The 23510-nt window shown below is 43.8% G+C and overlaps 1 protein-coding gene across 2 annotated transcripts in view; it reads right to left on the bottom strand.

Annotated features, from left to right (window-relative positions):
• The window catches only part of LOC122662492 (exocyst complex component SEC3A-like), a 113091-nt gene that overhangs the window by 11486 nt on the left and 78095 nt on the right, over positions 1-23510 (bottom strand). The gene's annotated exons all lie outside the window — the stretch shown is intronic.

Genomic DNA, 23510 nt, shown 5'->3' with positions numbered 1-23510 from the left:
CCTACCAGGTAGTGGTTCTACCACAACTCCTCACCGTGATGATCTCTCCCAGATATTGTGGCGTTTACAACACTTGGAGGCATCCAGTCTTACATCCACCCGGCCCTCATCTTCTTCTGCAACTCTAGCTCATGCATGTACACCTGCTCTTCTTACTACTACTACTCCATCCTGGATTATTGACTCTGGGGCTTCCGCTCATATGACTGGTGAGTCATCGTTATTTACCACTTATTCACATACACATTCATCTTCACCTGTTATTCTTGCAAATGGTTCTTCTACTCCAGTTTCTAGGCATGGTACCATCTCACCCACTCCTTCCATGAGTCTCTCATCTGTGTTACATATCCCTCAGTTACCGTTGAATCTTCTTTCTGTCAGTCAAATAACTAAAGCTTTACAATGTTCTGTGACTTTCTTTCCTTCTTATTGTGTTTTTCAGGATCTTCACACGAGGAAGAAGATTGGTGGAAGGTGTAAAAAAGATGGACTCTACTACCTTGACCATGGTGCTCCTGCCTTGTCTGCCACTGCTGTTTCTGTTGGTGGGGTGTCTCCATTCCAGTGGCACTGTCATTTAGGTCATTTGTTTGTAGTTAGGTTAAAGTTGTTATTTCCTTCTTTTAAGTCTGTGTCTCGGTTAGAGTGTGAAGCCCATGAGTTGGGAAAACATCACCGTGCCTTCTTTCTTCCCTTCTGGTACTATGGCTCGTAGTTCGTCTTTATTTTCTTTAGTCCACTCGGATATTTGGGGTCTTTGTCGTGTTAAGAATCAGAGTGGTTTCATGTATTTTGTCACTTTTGTAGATGACCATTCTCGTCTCACTTGGTTATACCTCTTGAAGGATCGTTCCGAATTTATATCTGTATTCCAAAATTTTTATAATGAAATCACAACTCAGTTTGGTTTACCTATTAAAATTTTTCGTTCTGATAATGCTTTGGAGTATGTTCAGCGTGATATTTCTGCTTTTTGTGTTTCTCATGGAATGATTCACCAAACTAGCTGTTCCTACACTCCACAACAAAATGGGGTGGTGGAAAGTAAAAATTGGCATTTACTTGAGGTTGCCCGCACTATCATGTTCCAGAGCAATTTTGGTGCGAAGGGGTGCTTACTGCCTGTTACCTGATTAATCGAATGCCTTCTTCTATTCTTGTCGACACAACTCCCCCTTTTCCATTGTTTTTCCTGGTCAGCCCATTTTTTATTTACCTCCTCGTGTTTTTTGGTGTATTTGTTTTGTTCACAATCTACAGGCTCATTCTGACAAACTATCTCCCCAGTCCACTAAGTGTGTTTTTCTTGGATATTCTTGTACCCAGAAAGGGTACAAGTGTTATGACCCTGTCCATAGGTATTTTGTTAGTGTTGATGTTACTTTCTTTGAGGATCGTTCTTATTTTTCTTCCTCCTCTTTTGTCTCTGAGGATGAGTGGCGTGTTGATTCTCCTCCTCCTGTCCCTGCTCTTGTCCCATTCCCTACACCACCATTGCAGGTTTATCAACGACGTGACAGGACAGTACCACAAGAAGAGGTTCCAACGGCTCCACTTATTTCACCACCTCTGCCAACTTCTTTGTCGAGTGAAGCTCCACCTTCTTCTTCAACTCATGACTTACCTATTTTGTTGCATAAAGGTACTCGCTTTTGCACTCAAAAGTCTATTGCTTTATATTCTATTGATAAGTATGTGTCCCTTTCTCACTTACCCTCTTCTATTCATACTTTTGCCTTGTCCTTGTCTTCCAACCGTATTCCCAAAAATCATATTGAGGCTCTTCGTCTTCCTGGTTAGAAGAAGGCCATGGATGTGGAAATGGATGCTCTCTTATCTCGTCACACTTGGAGTTTGGTAGATTTGCCTCCTGGAAAGGAACTTGTTATGTGTCGCTGGGTTTACACAATCAAATACCTTCTGGATGGTTTTGTTGAGCGGCTTAAAGCCCATCTGGTTGTCGAGGGGTATACACAGACTTATGGTGTGGACTACTTTGAGACATTCTTTCCTGTTGCTAGGCTGAATTCTGTTCACCTACTTATTTCTATGGCAGTTAATTTTGATTGGCCCTTGTTTTAGTTGGATATTAAAAACGCCTTCTTGTATGGTGATCTTCATGAGGAGGTGTATATGGAGCAACCTCCTGGGTATGTTGCTCAGAGGGAGACTAGTATGCGGGTATGCAAATTGCAGAAAGCAATCTATGGCCTCAAACAATCACCCAGAGCATGGTTTGAGAAGTTCAGTGCTACAGTTGTATTGTGCGGTTTTTCACATTGTTATTCTTATCATTCTGTGTTTGTTCGTCGTCGTAGTGGCAAGTTGGTGGTTCTGGTTGTGTACGTTGATGATATTATTGTTTCTGGTGATGGTGTGTCAAGCATTGCTGAGGTAAAAGCTTACTTACAACAGAATTTTCAAACCAAGGATTTAGGTGATCTTCACTACTTTCTTGGCATTGAGAGTGTAAGAAGCAAGAAGGGTATTAGTCTTTCCCAAAGGAAATATGTGTTAGATCTTTTGTCTGATACTGGAATGTTTGCGTCCAAGCCAATGGATGTTCCCATGGATCCTCATCAGAAGTTTGGGGTAGATGATGGTGATCCTCTCAAGGATGTACATCAGTACAGGAGTTTAGTTGGAAAGTTGATTTATCTTACTGTCATGAGACCTGACATCTCTTTTGTTGTTGGTGTTCTAAGCCAGTTTATGCAAACTCCTCAGAAAGCTCATTGGGATGCTGTCATTCGTATTCTTCGTTATTTGAAAGGTGCTCCTGGTAAAGGGCTGATTTATCGTCCTAATCGGCATATGGATCTGGTTGCGTATTCTGATACAGACTGGGCAGGATCGGCAAGTGCTCGTCGTTCCACTACAGGTTATTGTACTTTTGTTGGGGGTAATCTTGTCTCGTGGCGTAGTAAGAAGCAGACTACTATTGCGCGGTCGAGTGCAAAGGCAGAGTATCGGGCTATGGCCCACACTACAGCTGAGTTGATGTGGCTCAGGTCTCTTCTACTTGAGATGGGGTTTCCTATGCCTACACCGATGAAGACGTACTGTGACAACCAGGCAGCTATATACATTGCTAGTAACCTTGTTTATCATGAGCGGACTAAACATATTGAAGTAGATTGTCACTTTGTTCGCGACGCCGTCTTGAAAAAGCTAGTTGAGACTCCGTTTGTTTCGTCTTCGAATTAGCTAGCTGATGTATTCACCAAAGCCTTGTTTGCTCCTAATTTTCGCACCTGTTGTAACAAGCTGAGCATGGGAGACCTATATGCTCTAGCTTGAGGGGGAGTGTTGAGAAATAGGGGTAGTTTTGTCATTGCTATTTTGGGTTTTTGGGATTCTATGTAATTTTCTATGTTTTGAGTCTTTATTTGCTAAGTAGTAATAGCCTAATAGGTAAGGGCTTAGGGGTAATTTCCTAATAAACCCCTAACCAACTTACCTTTTTTAGTTTGACTTTATCATAAATAGAACCCAAGGCCTGCGATAGAATCCATCTTCTATCGCAGGCTGCTGCATCCTTTTCACGGCAGTGTGCTCCTTCCTCTTCTCTATTCTTCTTCTTCTTTTTCTTTTGCTGGTTAGCTAGTTCTGATTTCTAACAACATCTTCATAGGTTGAGTGATAGGGAAACCCAACTCTTAAAGCAATGACTTGATCCACATTAACTCAGATGTAGTATGTGTTATTACCCTATACTCAGCCTCAGCACTAGATCTAGCAACAATAGTTTGTTTCTTGCTTTTCCAGGTAACTAAATTACTACCCACAAAGGTACAATAACCAGTAGTAGAACATCTATCATCATCAGCACCAACCCAATCAACATCAGAAAACCTAACCAAATTAACATTTCGATTAGGTCAATAAATAAGACCCTTGCTAGATGCACCTTTTAGGTAACGTAACTGTTGGAACCGCTTCCTCTAAAAGGCCGACCTTGTAGGAAAGGGAGGAAACAATGCGTATATCATATAGGAGCTCTAACATGGCGGACTATCCAAAGGGGGACACAGGTGGATAAATAATTCAACACTTGCCCGTTTCCAAGTCCTGAAATACACAGTGAGAAGGAAAGAAAGTCACTTTATAATTGAGCTCACGTGTAATACTAGTAATGGATAACAGGTTAGTAGAAAAATGTGAGACATGAAGAACAAAAGATAAAGAAAGGGAAGGTGAACAATGTATAACCCCCTTGCCAGATATAGAAGAAAAAGAGCCATTAGCAACTCGAACCTTACTATTACCAGCTAATGGATAATATTGGAAAAAGTGTTTGGGAGAACTGGTCATGTGATCGGTAGCACCAGAGTCAATAATCCAAGAAGGGGATTTGACAGAGGAGCTCTTACCACAAAACCGAATACCTGTAGAAGAACTGGCAGAAGGAGAAGCAGTAGTGGTAGATACAACACTCGCATGGGCTGAAGGTGCTAAAGTAGTAGATTCCAGCTGTGACATCAAACTCTGCAGGTGGGTCATCTCATCGGTAGAGAGAGGTGTACTGGTGGAATTGGAAGAATCATCCTCTAAGATGGACTGATGAGCAGCACTTCCACCAGATTTGGGCAGACCATGCCCTTGGGAATCAAGTAGACAGCCATGAAGTCTCTAGCAACGATCCTTGGTATGACCATGGTTCAAGATTTCGCGAAATATCGCGATATTTCGGCAATCTCAATAGTACCAAGACGAAATGGCAAGGCGAAATGGAAAAAGTTCATATTTTGGTGATATTTCGGCGATATTTCGTGATATTTCTTGTGAGTCTTGCACTCTTGTGAGTTTTGAACTTGTGACTTTGTGTATTGACTATTGAGTAATGAGTATTGACTATTGCGTATTGAACTATTGACTATTATGGAGTTTATGAGTTATGAGTTATTTTAGTTTCATTACTTTGTTGAAATTTCTCATATGTCTTTTAGTACCTAATCAATGTGTATTTAACTATTTATACATCAGGGTCGGCAACCGTATACTGTCAATCAAGGGTGCAAACCCAAAACACCACTTTGAGTTCATTTTTTTTGCAATATGAAGGTTTAAATGTGTTTTTTAGCTTTAATAAGGGTATACATGAAGTATTAGGCCTTGATATAGCCAAAAACCCACCGAGATGGAGTGCCGAAATATGGCAGAAAAAATACCATATTTTGGCGATATTTCGGTATATTTAGGATATTTCGGCCATCTCGACCAGCCCGAGATACCGAGATATCGTGAGATTTTAAACTATGGGTATGACGCTCTTTCCCACAGTAGTCACACTAAACAGGAGGTCCCCCAGATGGGGCAGCAGAACCACGATTCTGAACAAAAGGAGAAGCCACAAAGGAAGTCAAAGCCCCTTTAGAGGGAGCCGTATAAAGGGCAGCACGCTCTACACGAGGAGGGTGTACCATAGCCTCACAGTGGCTTTCTTCAGAAGCAATAATAGCATATGCCTGGGCAAGGGTTGGAAAGGGATCTCTATTCAAGACATGCGTAGGAATGGGATCATACTCCATGTTCAGTCCGGCCAAAAAATCATACACCTGGAGCTTTTCTTCCCATTGGCGGTATGCAATAGTGTCAGCCTGACATGTAGCAGTAAACTTCCCATAGAAATCCAAAGTTTGCCAGATACCTCTCATGGCATTGTAGTACTGGCTAAGAGTAAAATCCTTTTGTTCCATTTTATGTATCTTCCGACAGAGTTCATACCACTGAGCATCATTACCTATCTTAGAGTAGGTTTCCTTGGCAACACTCCAGACATCGGCAGTAGTCTCCAACAACAAATAACTCTGAGAAATTGCAGGATCAATGGAACTGAGGAGAAAAGACATTACCAGGCACTCATCAAGATCCCATTTATCCTGGGCCTTCCCTGCAGCAGTGGGACGAATAGTGGTACCCATCAAATGGCCTTTCAAACCACGAGAACCAACGGCAAGCGAAACAGACCTTGACCACATGAGGTAATTATTGCCATCCAGTTTGACAGAGTTAGTCTGGAAACTAGGGAAATCCTTCTCACGATGCATCGAGGTTCCCCCTTGCTCAGAAGAGATGGCAGAATTTTCGTCGTCAGACATAGCCACAGAGAAGGGAAAAAATATAAAAAATCTTCACTTACCAAAGGGGGACACGGTTGGGACTGCTTCCTCTAAAAGGCCGACCTTATAGGAAAGGGAGGTAACAATATGTATATCATACAGGAACTCTAACACGGCGGACTATCCAAAGGGGGACATGGGTGGATAAATAATTCAACACTTGCCCGCTCCCAGGGGGACTCGATACCGTGACCCCTGCCTGCTTTGATACCATGTTGGAACCGCTTCCTCTAAAAGGCCGACCTTGTAGGAACGGGAGGAAAAAATATGTATATCATATAGGAGCTCTAACACAGTCGACTATCCAAAGAGGGACACAGGTGGATAAATAATTCAACAGTAACACATGGTAAGCAGCATCCCAATGAATTTTCTTTGGTGTTTGCATAAACTGACTAATAACTCCAACAACAAAGGATATATCTAGACGAGTAACAGTAAGGTAAATAAGTTTCCCAATTAATCTTCTATACCGATGTACATCTGTAAAATCTTCACTCTCACTGAAACCAAGCTTTTGATGAAGATCCATGGGAGTATCTACCGGTTTGGAAGCAAGCATTCTAGTTTCAGACAAAAGGTCAAGGACATATTTCCTTTGTGATAAGCTAACTCCTTTCTTGCTTTGTAAAACTTCAATACCAGATGACAAGAGATGTGAAACCCTTCTGCCATGTCTGATCTCCCTCCGGCGGCCCTGACCGTCGGTTCCTACCTCCCCCACCCCCCACCCCTCCAAATCTCTTCTCTAACTCTCCCCCCTCCCTCCCTGACTCCAGTGTGAAAACCTGGACTCTTCACCCTTGCCTTTTCCTCTACTATGGAGGGTTACCCTCTCACTTTGTCCCACCTTCCATTATTGGTGACAAATTTGTTGGCCTCTGCCCGTCTGGGCTTCTTGACTCTGAAATCGTTAAATGGACACACTGCTTGGTAGGACACTTCCTTGGGAGCAGACCTCTCTTCAATATTGTGAAGTCGCCTCTTATAAAGCAATGGTTATCCCAAGGGACCATGGATACCTACCTCTTAGAAAATGGTGTTTTCGTTATTCAAATTCTCTGAAGAAGATGTTAAACTGAAAGCCCTTGAGGGTGGCCCTTGGCATGGGGAAAAATCCTATCTTCCTACGACAATGGGATCACCATCTGCAACTCCACAAGGTCGATTTCCATTCCATTCCTCTGTGAATCATGCTACCAGGTCTTCCTCTCCACTTCTGGTGTGAAAAGGGCCTAGCATCATTGGCTCTGTCGTCGGCAAACCCCTTTACTCTGATAAGAGAACCAAAAAGATGGATAGGTTGTCGTTTGCTCAGATCTGCGTTGAGGTCTCTGCCGATGCTCTTCCTCCATCTTTAGTCACTGTCTTGGATGAGGAAGGTTTCTCTTTCCATCAGAAGATACACTACGAAAGGCTTCCGGCCCAGTGTTTTGTTTACAAGGAATTTGGACATCCTACTCAAGCGGCTCCTAAGTCCCCTGCTTCTACTGCTATGTGCGATGAAGACCCTACTGTGTGCGAAGTCATTTCTTCTTTGCTTGCGTCGATGGTCCCTGCGGCAAAAGGCTCTGGCCACTCTATTTATCCTCCGTCTCCAATCACTCCGGCAGACCCTGCTTCCCGTGGTCCTAGTCGTGGCCGGAGAAGAAGCAGATGCCGCCGATCCAGTTGCAAAGATCTCTCGACTTCAGGCTCTTCCTGAGGTCCTCCCTCTAATCCGTCGGTCCCTCTATCAGCTACCGCTAGTCCAAACCAATTCACCATTCTCTTGTCCACTGGTCTCTGCGAAGATTCTGCTATCCCACCTCCCGATGACTCGATCTTTGATCCTCATCTCCCCTCCCAATCGACCCATCATCATCCTCTGCCAGTCTCCTCTGTTCCTCTTCAGACTGTTCAAGCCCCCTCCCCTTCCCCTTCCTCTGCGCCTATAGTTTCTCCTCTGACTTCTCCTAGGCTAACCCCATCGAACTTGGGGATTACCCACTTTCTCAAAGGTCTTTCTAAGTCGTTTTTGGGCCATCGATACTCTTTCTACCCATCCTCTCCCTCTCCTCTCGTAACCCCTTTGGTGAATCCCTCTAATGCTTCCCTTGTGGCCCCTACTCCCCCTCTATCCCGGCCCACCTCCCAATCCTCTTTCATTAACTCCTCTAAGGATACTCTTGTGAGTGACCCTGATGGGCCTCATGGGCCAGATCCTCTTTACCTACAGCCCCTTTGCTCTAACCCATCCCTCCCAGCCCACCCTTGTTTGGGCCTAAACTCCAAAATCAGGTTAACCCCCTCTCTGACCCAGTCTTATGCCCGCCCGGCCCTTAGAGTCTTTTGTCGTCGTAACCCAAGCTCCCCTCCTTTCCCAAAAACCCGTCCCTACATCGCCTATGCCATGTCCTGTCCAGATAAGATTTTACCTCTGAGCTCGGACATCAGAGACCACGCCCTATGTCATGAGCCTTTGGATCCAGGATAAAATGTCTTCGTCAAGGTTAGCTTTGGTTGTCTCCTGAAGTCCTTGTATTTTTTTTTCCTTTATGTTGGCTGATTTTGTTGGGGTTCTTCCCCTTTTTTGCTTGTCCTGGCCTTTTTGGTAGGACTTTGTGCTCCCTCCACCCCCTCCCTTTTCTTTCCTTTAGTAATGAAATTCTTATTCATGCAAAAAAAAAAAAGCCTTCAATACCAAGAAAATACTTGAGAACACCCCAGTCTTTCATCTAAAAATGCTGATGAAGATAGGATTTAACTTGAGCAATACCAAAAGCATCATTACCAGATATAATAATATCATCCACATAAACTATCATCATAACCACCTTTGAGTTCTGGCGGGGAGCAATGACAAAATGTTCAGAATAAAACTGTGAGAACCCAAACTAAGTTACAATGGAGCTGAACTTATCAAATCATGCTCTTGGAGACTATTTCGACCCATAGATTGCCTTAAGAAGCTTACATCTTTGGTGGAATTCTCCCCCTGAGCAACATACCCGGGAGGTTGCTCCATATAAACCTCCTCTTGAAGATCTCCATAGAAAAATGCATTTTTAATAACCATATGATACAAGGTCCAATCTAAGTTGACAACCAGAGAAATAAGAACACACAGAATTTAAGTGGGCGACGGGCAAGAAAGTTTAAAAATAATCAACACCATAAGTTTGAGTATAGCCTTTAGCAACCAATCTGACCTTAAGCCGCTCAACAGAACCATCCGGATTGTATTTGATAGTATAAACCTATCGACATTTGACAAGATCCATCCTAGGAGGTAATGGAACCAGAGTCCATTGTTGCCTAGGCAATAAAGCATTTATCTCTGTGTCCATTGCTGCCTTCCAGCTAAAATATTTTCATTGTTCAGAGGAGACAATAGAGAAGAACTAGTAGAGAAATAAAGAGTATTTTCAAAAAATGTAACATCAGCGCTTATAAACTATTTATTAGAAATTGGATCAAGACATTTATACCCTTTCTGTGTCCTAGAATAACCAAGAAAAATACATTCAATAGAACAAGGAGATAACTTATCAATAGTAGGTTGAAGAATATGAATGAAACAAACACACCCAAAGACTCGTGGTGGGGATCCAAACAAGGAACTACCAGGGTATAGAATAGAAAATGGAATTTTGTCATTTAAAATAGATGATACTTTGGACACGAATCTGATCATACTCCGGGTTGAAACCAGTAAGGAAATCATAAACCCGTTCCATTTCACGCTCATTTTTTGATGTGTCAACATCGAAGGTGCAAACCATGGGAACAAGGTGATAAAAGTCCATTTGCTACCATAAAGTGTTGAGGGCAGAGTAATAGGCAGAAATAAATCTGGGCATAATTGCTAGTCTGTCCATATGTGTGCTTAACAGCATCCCATAAATCTTTCCTAGAATTCAACAGAACAAATCTTGGACTACTAGATGGTTCCATAGAATTCAATAGAAAGGACATAATCAATGAATCATTAGCCAACAAATTTTCCTTGGCAGAAGCCTCAATAGGCATGGGGGTGTCACTAGTGAGGTACCTCAAAGTATGATTACCCCAAATGGTAAGGAGACAGACGTGTGACCATGCAAGATAGTTAAGTCCATTCACTTTGGTGGGTCCTAGCAGAAGAGAGTGGTGATGGGGAGTGACAAGGCGGCTAAAAGCCCCACCCCCAATACCAATGGAAGTAACAATGTCTTCCGTCATAGAGCCAACGGAATAAGCACAAGAAGTTTTAGGAGAACTACCTCACAATGAGAAACTAAAACATACCAAGAGCTAGTGTAGCATGAGGCGCTGAGGCGGGCAGCAAGCATAGAGCAATCAAATAACCGTGATGGGCACAAGGGCCAACAAGGGTCTGAAACAGTCGGTGGTAACAATAGGGAACCGGGCAACGTCTAGGAATGGTCGGCAATGGCGGTAGAGGGAAAGAAGGAGGCCTAACAGCAGCAAGCAAGGGCCAAAGGGTCGTAGGAGGTTGACAAAAGGCTTGCAGGGCCTGGCGATTCCGGCAAAGGTGGCAAGGAGCCAGGCGGAGTCGGCGAAGGTTGTAGGGAGCCAAGAGGGGCTGGCGAAGGTGGTAGGAGCCAGGCGGGAGTTGTGGTGGTATCGTCGGGCGATGGCAAGGGCCAGAGGAAAGCCTGAAGCTCTAGGCAGAAGCAGGATAAGGCCACAAGAGTAGCGGTGGTGATCAGTGGAATGGCAATGGTGTCCATTGTTAGCGGTCAGCAATGTTTAGTGTGGGGTGACATGCATTAGTACATGTTCAGTCATCCATGCTAAACACGGAGGGGAAGCCAAAGCCTCGGCAGCGGTTGAGAGAGACCTTTGGTGAAAAAAAGTTTTGAACCCAAAAAAGGATTAGGCTCTAATACCAAGTTGAGAAGAATAAGTGTCAGAGAATGATTTTGCTTGTCTGTAGTGACAGAGGCCCTTTATTATTTATAGACTGGATACAGATTACAAATATGGTATGCTTAGCTAGGGCTGAGTTACAATACAGTCAGCGTCCTTAGCCTCTACATACATTGAATCTAGACAGGTAACCCTTAACAGCTAAGGAAGTCAAGTGGTGGAGATTAAAAGGAGAGTCTGTGAATTCATTTACTGATAAAGTGGTCAAACAAGGAAAGTAGGACTTTGGGGGAGACACTAATACGATGAGGGACGAGATGACAACTTGTATTAAGAAGGTTAATAAAGAGGTCTTAGGGAATCAAAAGGTATTCTTCATGCCCCTAGGGACACTTGGTGGTCGGATGACGAGGTTCAAGCCACCATTAAGACTAAGAAAGCCAGCTTTAAGACATGGCAAAGGACTAAAGAGCTGAAGGATCTAAAAAGATATAAACTTGCCAGAATTGAAGCTAAGAAGATAGCGGAGAAAGCAAGGTCGAAAAAATATGATGATCTGTAAAATAATTCAAACACAAAGGATGGGGAAAAAACTATTATAAGATAGCTAAAATGAAAGAAAGAAAGACAAGAGACTTCGACCATGTAAGATGTATTAAAGTGAGGATAGTGAAGTACTAATAAGGGATGAGGACATTAAAGAGAGGTTGTCAAAGTATTTCTACGGCCTACTTGAAGACTTCACGAGTAATATGGCTCCAGAAGGCTGCATTACTCACTTTGACACCATATGGCGTAGATATATACGCAAAAGTAGGGTGCCTGAAGTAAAAGAAGTGATGAGAAAGATGAAGTAGGCAAGGCACCAAACCCAGACGAGGTACCTGTAGAAGTGTGCAAGAGCGTAGGATTGTGTGGTTTATCTTGGCTAACCAAGTTGTTTAACAAGACAACAACCACAAAGAAAATGCCAAATGAATGGAGGAGAAGCATTGTGGTCACGATCTACAAGAACATAGGTAATATCTAAAGCTGTAATAACTATAGAGGAATAAAACTAATGAGTCATCCGATGAAGTTATGGTAGACAGTCCTTGAAACCCGCTTGAGAAAGGAAACTACTATTTCAGAGAACCAATTTGGTTTTATGCCAGGATCCACGATGGAAGCTATTTTCTTAATTAGGAGACTCATGGAAAGATATAGGGAGGGCAAGAGGGGATGTGGTCTTTATTGGCCTAGAAAAAGTCTACAACAGAGTACCTAGAGAGTTAATCTGGAATATACTGGCGAAGAGAAGAGTGTCATGTAAATATGTGGACATAATTAAAGATACGTACAATGGCATGGTGACTGGCATAAGAACTATGGGGGGTCAAGGTAGTGAATTCCCAATTACAATCGGGTTACATCAAGGATCAGCCTTAAGCCCGTATTTGTTTGCGCTTATCATGGATGACTTAACTCGATACATACAAGATGAGGTTCCTTGGTGTATGCTTTTTGCGGATAATATTGTTTTGGTGGATGAGACAAAAGCAAGAAGTAACGCCAAGTTGGAGCTATGGATATCAACATTAGAATCAAAAGGTCTTAAGATAAGTAGAACTAACACAGAGTATATGGTGTGCAACTTTAGCCACACTAGGACAAATAATGAGGGGGTGAAAATCGATGAGAGAGATTCCACAAAGTGATTATTTCAGATATCTTGGCTCTATCATAAATAAAGAAGATGACATAGATGATGATGTTGCTCAAAGGATTAAATTAGGATGGATGAAGTGGAGAGGTGCATCCGGTGTGTTGTATGATTGGCGTGATGCGGATCTGAGGTCTCGAAACCTTATTCGGATCGCTTATGGGCCCACCCGATCAACAGATAGTTTAAATTTAATAACCAGGGGCAAGCTGGTAATATACCAGAAATTTCAAGGGTTTGTTAAGCATGTAAAGAAGAAGGGAAACAAAAGGGATTACTATTTATTGTTTGGGGACAAAGTAGGAAGGGCATGTAAAATATGGACTAAGTGGAATAAAGAGAGAATGAGGGATAAGATGGGAAAGTTGCAATAAAATAAAACAAAGAGATACTAGGTATCAAGGTTCGAAAATTCGGATCTTGGTGCCAACTCGGACCAGAAAAGCCGAGTCGAGTCGAGATCTCGCCGAGTTGGTGCACTTTTTTTTTTTCTCGACTCAAAGCCTCATCTCGGTGGGTTTTAGACCTAGTTTGGGTCTGAAACTTGGTATTCAAATCAAAGCTTTCCAACAAGTCCGAGATTGCAAAAATCTGATTTATATTGAAAGAGTTATGTACCGGTCAAACTTAATTCGGTGTGCGCGAATGCTGTCAAAATCGCTTTGAATGAAAATAATTTTTTGGACATCAAAACAAATGAATATTTTACCGCACTTTTGGTTTTTAGCAATGTTTTACCATAATAAGATTTATGGAATTTTTAGATTTGAGAAAAACCCCAGCATTAGAAAGTTGAAAATTGCACCTACAGCCGAAAATCCAGTTTTTGTTCTTGAACTGGGGGGTTGACTTTTTTCCTTTTGGAATTTGTTTTTTTTAACTATTTTTATTGGATTCAAATAGGGGGGTATTTGCTTATTTATGAATAATATCTTAAGTAAATTTTCATTTACTTAAATGATATTAGGCATAAATAAGTGTCTGTCTTGTCTGTCTTGGTTCCTGGCATAGATAGGTGTCTGTATACCAAGAATTTCCAGCAAGATCTCGATCTCTGGCACTGATATAAAGGACTTAGATGGGCATTTTCCTATGTCAAACCGAGATCTCGACCGAGATCCGAGATCTCGGCGAGATATTGACATTTTGAGACTTGTAGGCAGTCTCGTCTCAGGATTTCGAAAAACCAAGAAACTCGGCGAGATCTCGGCAAGATCTCGCGAGTTCTTGAACTATGCTAGGTATTACTAAATTCACGCCAATTCATCTGATTTTCTCCGATATCTCATCTTAGGAAGGGAGAAATGAGCTCTGCCCCCTCCATCCCTGCTACCTACCCCTCCATCTCTACTACCTCCCCCTCCATCGCAGCCACCGCCTCCACCCTTACCGACTCCACCACCATCTCCATCTCCCCCTCCTGTACATCCAATTCCATCCCGTCGGTCCAAACTCTTGGACCTCTTTCTTCTCTCATCAGCAAAGGTCCTCTTCATGTGATGTTTCCCTCCACTATGTAAAACCCTCCATTAAAGATGGCTCTTCCCTCGCCCTCTGTCCCAACAACCTGCTATCTCCAGAAATCACCAAATGGCAAGCTTGCCTGGTTGGTCACTTCCTCGGTCCCAGGCCTGCTTTCAACGTCTTCAAAGCTTCCCTTTCCAAGCAATGGAAAGCTATTGGAGCTCTAGACCTCTATCTCCTCGACAATGGGTTCTTTATCTTTAAGTTCTTCTTTGATGAAGTCAAAGCTCACGCCCTTGCTGGTGCTCCCTGGATGATTGGTACAAAACCGATTTTCCTCCACCAATAGACACCCTTTCTTCAACTCCACAAGGTCGACCTCAGCTCTATTCCCTTGTAGATCACCCTCCCGGGTCTCCCCTGCACTACTAGAGCCAAGACTGCCTCAGCCATATTGCTTCAGTCATTGGCCTGCCGCTCTACGCAGACGCTCGCACCTTGAAGATGGACAGACTCTTGTATGCTAGTTTATGCATCGACATCTCTACGGACTGCCATTCTCCTTCGTCCATCTCCATCGTTGAAGAAGACGGTTTTTCCTTTGAGCAGCCGGTGAAATATGAGTGGTTGCCTCCACACTGTATCCATTGCAAAAATTTTGGCCATCACTCTCTGGCTTGCTCTAGCAAGGCCCCTCTCTTCGCCCCTTGCGACTGTTCTGTTGGCCTTGACATTCCTCCGGCAGCCTCGGCTGCCCCTGATGTTCTTGTTGAAGACTTAAGCTCCCCTCCAACGATGCACCCCGTGGGTCCTCTAATCTAATTGCTCTGTCGCGACAACCACGCTTCTCCAGAGTCCTAGCAGAGGCAGATCTGCAACTCGCCGTCGCCACAACCCTCGCTGTTGTGATCCTCCCGCCGGAGAGAAGACTTCTTCGTCCTCTAGTTCTCTTCCAGCTGGGGAGGTGATGCCGCTCCCTATTCCCGAGGCCCCTCTAGCCTATGTTGGTCCCGACGCTCTGACCTTGACGTCGCTTGCTCCTCTGTCATCGCAGAGCCTCCTTTTGGCCAACACTACTACCTCTGATGACTTGATTTCCCTTCTGGAGATCGATTTGTCTCCTGCCAAGTCTCCTCTGCTGAGCAACTTGCCTCGAAACGTCCCCTTTGACGATTGTGGAAGATCCTTTGCAACAGATCCCTCCATTGAAGCGATGATGTACAGTTCCTTGCCTCTTCAAGCTTCCCCTATCACAGAAGTTGTCGAGTCTCTGGTCTGCGCAACCCCTAATTGCCCTTTTCTTGTTAGAAGCCCCTCTCCTGTTCGATGGACAGGTAACCTCTCCCAACCCCTTTCCTCCTTTTGCAGTCGTCCTCCTTTTAAAATTTATCCCTATTCCCAATTACCCCCCCTCTTACCTAATCCCTCTCCCTCCTTGCCTCTAGGCCCCACACCGTCACCTCTTACCACGTGTACTCTTAACCTGTTATCCAATCCCCTCAACTCCCCCTCGGTCCTTGCTCCTTTAAGCCTACTTCCCCTTCGACCTGTGACTCCCCTTCTACTTTGAACCCTCTTCGGCCTATCTCCCCCTGGCCAACTATCTCCCTTCTAAATCCTTATCCCTCAAGCCCACCCAATCCACCATTCCCCAAGCCCTTCCCATCTCGACACCCTCACACCCCTCTCCCCTTAAATCCTTTTTCTCCTACAACCTGCCCATCTTCCCCCCCTCAGGCCATCTTTACCGAGCCCATAATCCCACACCCAATACATCCACCCTCCTCCCTTAACCTGATCCATCTCCGACTCCCTCACTTTGCCCCTCCCTTTTGACCCTACCCCTGCCCTTTCCGATCTCCCTCTCTCCCTCTCTCCCCTCCACCAATGCCTTATCCGCTGTGCTGGCTCCCTCTCCCCCCCGGGTCCTCTCAGACCCGCCCCTCCCCCCTCGTAGGCCCTATGTTAGTAGCCCTACTATTGCCTATTTCCGATGGAGGTACAAAAGTGTTCCCCCTAGGAATTCCCAGCCCTCTCCCTTCTAGTTCTCCATGTCTGCCAGTTTCATTTGGAATGTTAGGGGCCTCAATTCCCTAGCTAAACATCAAGACATTAGATCCCTTATCAAATCCGCCCACTCTTCCTTTTGCGCTCTTCTGGAAACCCGTAATGACCGTATTTGGATCCTCTGGGACCCCTCTAAAATTCTCATCTCCGTTTTGCACTCCTCCTCCCAACTCCTTCACCTTCACCTGTCCACCCCCAACTCCTCCTCTTCCTTCTTCCTCTTCGTGGTCTATTCCCATAATCAAGCTGCCGCCTGCCGATCGTGTCTCTCTTTGGACTGATCTCTCTCTCCTTAAATCCGGATGAACTCCCTCCCTTGGGGAGTGGGTGGTGACTTCAATGTTGTCAGTTCTCAATCCGAAAAAATCGGAGGGATCCCCCTAGATCTCTCTTCTGTTAATGGCTTTAACGATTGCATCGAGGATCTTGGCATTGATGACCTTAGATGGTCAGGATCCCCCCTCACTTGGCATGGCCGGAGAGTGGGTAACGATCGGATTGCTTGCAAGCTGGATCGTCTCCTCATCAATGAACCCTGGCTCTCCACCTTTCCTCATTCCCATGCCAACTTCCTTTCCCAGGGTCTTTTTGACCACTGCCCTTGCCACCTCCTTATTCAGTCCTATTCCTCTTTTGGTCCCAAGCCTTTGAAATTCTTTGATATGTGGACCTCCCATCCCCTTTATCTCCCCCACCATCCTGACAGCGTGGCGTCATCCAGTTTTCAGCCCTTCCCTCCCCCTCATTGCCTTTGCTAGAAAGCTCCATCGCACCAAGGCAGCCCTCAAGAGTTGGAACCTTGTCACCTATGGCAATATTCCTACTCGGGTCTCCTCTTGCCGGTCTGACCTTGCCCTTGTCCAATCCCGGCTCCAATTGGACCTGCTCAACTCTGAGCTGGCGTTGGAAGAAAAAAGGCTTTTTGAGGAGCTCTTCTCCCTCTCTCTACAAGAAGAAAGTTTTTTGCACCAAAAATCTAGGGTTAAATTCCTGGAGCTAGGAGACTCCAATATGGCTTTCTTCCACCGTTCTTTGCGTGCCAGGATGAACTCCAATTCCATCACCTTACTCCTCGCTCAGGACGGGACCCCTCTCACCTCCATCTTTGACATTAAAGCTGAGGCTGCCTCCTTCTCTTCCCTCTTCAACCCCTCCTCCCCCCTCCCCCCTCCCCCTTGACCTCATTAATAAGTTTGTCCCCCCCTCATTGACAGACTTCCTTCTGTCCATCCCCTCTGATGATGCAATTTCCAAGGCTATCCTCTCCCACAAATCCAACAAAGCTCCCGATCCTGATGGCTTCAGTATGGGCTTCTTCCTTAGCTACGGGGACTCTATCAAAGGAGACCTCTTCAAAGCTATCTGTAGCTTCTTCTTTAAGCCCAGCCAACTTGCCAAGATCAATCAGATCTTCCTTTGTCTCATCCCTAAAAAAGATGGAGCCTCTTCTATGTCCGACTTCAGACCTATCTCGCTTTGCAATCTTCTCTACAAGTTCATTGCAAAGATTCTTGCTAATAGGATTCAGATTGTCATCCCTTCCATTGTCAGCCCCAACCAATCTGGCTTCATCTCTGGCAAAAGTATGGCGGACAATATTATCCTTTGCTCGGAGATTGTGCACGGGTTTGATAAAAAATCTCACTCTCCCGCGGCCCTTATGAAAATTGATCTCCACATAGCTTTTGACTCCCTCCGCTGGGACTTCATCTGTGATGTGCTCACTCAAATGGGCTAACCACCTCCCTTCGTCCGCTGGATTTTCGCTTGGATCTCCTCCCCCTCTTTCTCGGTTCTAGTTAATGGTTCCCCTACTAGGTTCTTCCGCTCCAAAGTTGGCATTCGCCAAGGCTGCCCCTTTTCCCCCTTTCTCTTCTCCCTGGCCCTGGAAGTCCTCTCCAGGAGTCTCCAATCCAAAACGCATCTCCATCTTATCTCCCCTATTCCCAAATGCAAGCACCTTAATCTTACCCACCTGGCTTTCACTGATGATCTGATGATCTTCTCAAAGGCTTCCCCCTCCTCTATATCTGCCATCATGTCTTCCCTCCGCCTCTTTGAGGATCTCTCTGGCCTCCGCATTAATCTCCTCAAATCCAAAATCTTTCTTGTTGGCATCCCTAACTCTGATAGAGACACTCTCCTTCGCCTCATTGGCTTCTCCATTAGTGTCCTCCCTGTCAAATACTTGGGCCTTCTTCTTATCCCCGCTAGGCTCTCCTCCCATCACTGCACCCCCATGCTTGACAATATCAGAAAGCGACTTCAGCTTTGGAAAGGCAAGCTCCTCTCCTATGCTAGTAGGCTTGAATACATTAGATTGGTTCTCTAATCATCTTACATCTACTGGTGTGGCATATTTGGGATCCCCAAAGCTACTATTAAAGCCATGGAAAACCTCTTTTGTGCCTTCCTCTGGAAAGGGAAAGAAGCCTCCAAATTCCTGCATCCAATAAGTTGGAAAACCATTTGCCTTCCCAAGGCTGAAGGGGGCCTGGGCATTCGCCGCATCGCTGATTCCAACACTACCGGAATCCTTAAGCTTATCTGGAAAAGTTCCTCTAGGCATGACTCCATCTGGGTCCACTGGGTTTATTCCCATCTTCTCAAAAATGATTCCATCTGCGCTGTCGCCATTCGCTCAGACTCTTCTTAGGTCCGGCGCAAGATCCTCCTTCTTTGCCCTCTTGCCCTTAGAGCCACCTCCACGGCTATTGTTGATGGATCTTCCACTTCTCTTTGGCTTGACCCCTAGCACCCCTTATGAGTTATGTACAATGTCTTTAGAGCTAGAGCAATTTACTCCTCCGGCATTCCCAAATCTGCCCCTCTCTCGTCCATCATCTCTTCTGGCTCTTGGTCCCCCCTCCCCCCCATATCCCTATCCTCTCCTAGATTTGGCCTAACCTCCCCCCCCTTCTCCCCTCCCCTAGCCCTTGCGGATAAGGCAATTTGGCTCCCCTCCCCCACCGGTCGCTTTAGCTTTAGTTCGGCTTGGAACTTTGTTCGTAACCCTTTCCTGTCCCTTGGTCCAACCTTGTCTAGTTCAAAGGCCTCATCCCTCAACCTATGCCTCCCAACCCAAGCCTTCCTCAGTCACTGTAATATCCCTACCTCCCCCACTTGCATTTTTTGTTGGAACGGTTTTGAGGACACATCCCACCTTTTCTTTGGCTCTGTTGTAGACTTGAGACACTTATCCATTTGATAGAGAATGGCACTGGGTGGTCAAGACCTTCAAAGGCAGCACTATCTATGACACGGTTGGAAAGCTACTCTTTGGCTCTGCTGTATATCACATTTGGATGGAAAGGAATCTTAGAAGATGGACTTCCAAATCTCATTCTTTTGATTCGATTTGGAAAGCCATCTCTTTTGATGTCTCCACCAAGCTCACCTTTTGCTCCCATAAACCTTTTTGTGACTCCCAAGGAACAGGCATATTGTTGTTACCTAGGGCTTAGACATGTCTCTCTTGCGGCCTCCAACCTCTTAAGGATGGCCTGATTTTGTTTTTCCTCTCCCCCCCCCCCCTTTTCTCTCCCCTTTGTATATTTCCCTCTCCCCTCTTCCCCCCCCCAGCCCCCTCTTGGGGTTTGGTAATATATTTATTCACCCAAAAAAAAAAACAAAGAAATAAGGAATCGTCGACAATGATGTTGTCTTCTTCCTTACAACTCAACAGAACCATCAAAGGCAAAAACCAGTTCGTACTTCAAGAGAGGGATCTCTCTCATGTGATCACTGATTCAACTGAAACTTCGGGCAAAGATTAGTGACCCATATCTCTCTTGAATGCAAGCAACAAACACAATGATCAGCAACTAAAGTTCAACAAAATTTTCCTGAATTCAGATCTGGCGGTGGTTTTGGAACAACCTGGTTTGCAGGTTTTGATTCATTCAGAAAATATAATGTTTCATTACCAAAGATCAACTGCAGAATCACTCCAGGGATAAGTTTCAGGGAACCAAAGTTCAGGTGGTAGAAAAGAACACACGAAGGGTTCAACCCAACAATATGGGGCTGATTCTACCACCAGAAACAGAGTAACGGTATAGGTATTTTAAAAAAAAAACATAAATAAAAGAAGAGTAGAGAATGATTGCTGGAAAGTGAAGAGGAGAGAGAAGAATAATAATGAAGATGTAGAAGTAAAGAGAGAGAGAGAGAGAGAGAGAGAGAGAGAGAACACACTCAAAATATTAAACCGCAGGTAAAACCATTCTTCAAATTCAATTCAATTCCAATCCCTTGCATAGGTTACAACTTACAATCTTGTATTTAAAGAAGAATTAAAGACTCCTAATGGTAATTTAAAACTGAAATTAAATCCTAAATAAACTCTATCTTTAATTAGCTTATTAAACATAAAAAGGACTCTACTGCTAATAGGTAACCCATTCAAAGTATAAGACTACAAGAGAAAATCCCAATAATAATTCTAAACAAATAAATAACTAAGTATCCTACTAAACCTAAAAACCCAATTGGACCCGATTCGTCTTCATATGGATCCCCCAACGGGTTTCGCCCGGTCCAAGGAATTGCTCCTGAATCACGGCGTATTCCGTTAAAGCTTAACAGAAAATTTTATAGGGACTGTCATGCGACCGGCTATGATGTATGGTGCAGCATGTGGGGCAGTTACAAACATGGTTCAAAATCTCGCGATATTTCGCTGAAATATCGCTTAATTTCGTATATCTCGAGCTTACCGAGATGCGAAATCAGGTCGAAATGAAAAAATACCATATTTCGTCGATATCTCGTGAGATATCGACGAAATATGGTATTTTGGCTTAAAGTGTCACGTGAAGGGGGGCTTTAATACAATATTTCGCAGATTTTGGTCCATATTTCGACCAAGAGCTGCATTTGCTAAGGAATTTCAGTCTTTTGCCTATTCTTCCACTCTTCCAAGCTCTCATCTAACACTCTAGCCATTGTTCAAGCACATTGTTGTCGGATTTTCGCCGGTAAACTCATCGGAGGGTCATCTAAGCTCATCATCCAAGCCTTTTTCCACTATTTAAGGTAAATTCTATTCCTCTAAAACTATTTTTTTGAAAAGACTATGTACAAATTTTGTTGGATGGTGATGATATTAATATATGTTAGACACCGGAGGCCAATCTATAGCCTCATGGTGTCGAAAATTTTTTTCCATATGTATTTTTTTTTTTTTTTTCTGGTTTTAAAAATTCATTTTCCTACAATTAAAATAGGAAATAATTAGGGGTAATATGACTTAGATGGTAATGAATTAAATATATGTTAGACACCAATGGCCGATCTACGGCTTCACGGTGTCGGATTTATTTTTCTGCTCTTAAATAATTATTTTTTTTGGAAATTAAGAAAAATATATAAAAAAGAAAAAAAAAACAGAAATAAATAAGGAAAAATATGAGTTTTAAGTTTAAAAAATAATGAAAAAATATGAAAGTTATTTCTATATGTTTTGAAATGCATTACATGTATATTATGTTTACTAATTTTTGGTTTTGTTGTGTTAGGTCAATACTTATATTAACATTATATATAAAAAATTGGTTTTAATTATGTGAAAAATATAAGGGTTAGGGGAAAACTATTAAAAAACTATACAAGTGTATTAGTAATCTAAAAGTGCCAATTGAAGTGCATCTACATTAAGTATTTTAATTATTTGTGTTACTTACATTGCAGTAAACAAGTATCATTATGGCGGATCGTGATAGTCCATGTGCGAAGGGCAAGCAAAAGGTGGGGGAAAGTAGTCAACAAAGGGGGCGGAGGGAACAAAGAGAACAGAGGGAACAAGAGAGACTGCCACAAAGATAGGGGGTGACATTGCATGGTTACATGGCACTCCCATTGATGGGGATAAGAGAAAATCTATATGTAACTATTGTCACATGCAATTTATGGGAGGTGGGTCCAGTAGACTTAAACAACATCTGACTGGAGGATCTAAAGATGTTGTAGGTTGTCATATGGTCCCTACTGAAGTAGCCAGGGAGATTGGTGATACTTTGAGGGGAAGAAAGAAGAGGAAGGCTGACAAGCAAAGGATAAGAGAACAACTTGAGGATACAGTGAGGAGTTCGGTGGGAGGGGGAAGACGATACAATGATGATGATGATGATGATGATGACTCCTCTGATGATGATGACATTGCAGTACCTGATGACATACAAACAGCAGAGGAGGCTAGGGATTTTAGGCGGACTGTTTCAAGGAGTAGAGTAAGTTTTCAAGATGATCAGCAGAGACAGAGTAGGGGGTAGTGGAGGAGCTGGTAGTTCTGGAGGTCCTAGAACTTTGAATCCTTTTAAAAGATCACAAAGTGTGAGGGCAGCCCCAACACCTCTACCAGTACCAGTACCACCATCAACATCTGATCCTAAATTGCATAAGAAGAAAGGAAGCAGCCAACCCAGAATCAAAGGAGCATGGAAGGGGATGAAGGGATTGGTTAAAGAATCAATAGCTAATTGGATGCTATACCATACCATCCCAGTAAACACTGCACAAGGCCCCCATTATGATACCATGATAGATACCATTGCAGAGGTTGGCCCAGGATTCAAGGGCCCCACCCCATATGAGGTAATGAATGTTTATCTACCTCAACAAAAGAGTGAGATTGATGAGTACATTAGTGAGATGAGGAATATGTGGGAGACATATGGGGTGACTATAATGGCAGATGGATGGACTGGGCCTACAAGAAAGTCCATCATCAATTTCATGGTTTATTGTGATGGGAGGACAGTGTTCCTCAAATCTGTGGATGCATCCAAAGAGATAAAGGATGCAAAATATATATACAGATTGTTAAAGGAAGTAGTGGAAAAAGATGTGGGTATTGAGAATGTTGTCCAGATTGTAACGGACAATGGAAGTAACTTCAAGCTGGCCGGTGAGAAGCTGATGAACAATAGTAAGTACCGGCTCTTCTGGATTCCTTGTACAGCCCATTGCATTGACTTAATGCTAAAAGCTATGGGAAAGTTAAAGTTGGTGAAGACTGTGGTTGAAAGTGCAAGACAAGTCACCAACTTTGTATACAATCACTCCTATGCACTCAATCTATTGAGGGAAAAATGTGGGGGTGACTTAGTCAGGCCTAGCATCACAAGATTTGCCACCAACTACATTGCCCTCAAAAGCATTGAGACAAAGAAGGCCGGGCTGAGAAGCATGTTTGCTTCTGAGGAGTGGTTTGAATGGAAGGGTTCCAAGACTGCAAATGGGAGGGAAGCACAAGCAACGATGTCATCTGAGGACTTCTGGACCAAACTAAGCAAAGT

The sequence above is a fragment of the Telopea speciosissima genome, chromosome 5 (assembly GCF_018873765.1).
Source record: "Telopea speciosissima isolate NSW1024214 ecotype Mountain lineage chromosome 5, Tspe_v1, whole genome shotgun sequence".
In the NCBI taxonomy this organism is placed as follows: domain Eukaryota; kingdom Viridiplantae; phylum Streptophyta; class Magnoliopsida; order Proteales; family Proteaceae; genus Telopea; species Telopea speciosissima.
The sequence above is the reverse complement of the archived record's forward strand: the minus strand, read 5'-3'. Positions and strand labels throughout refer to the sequence as shown.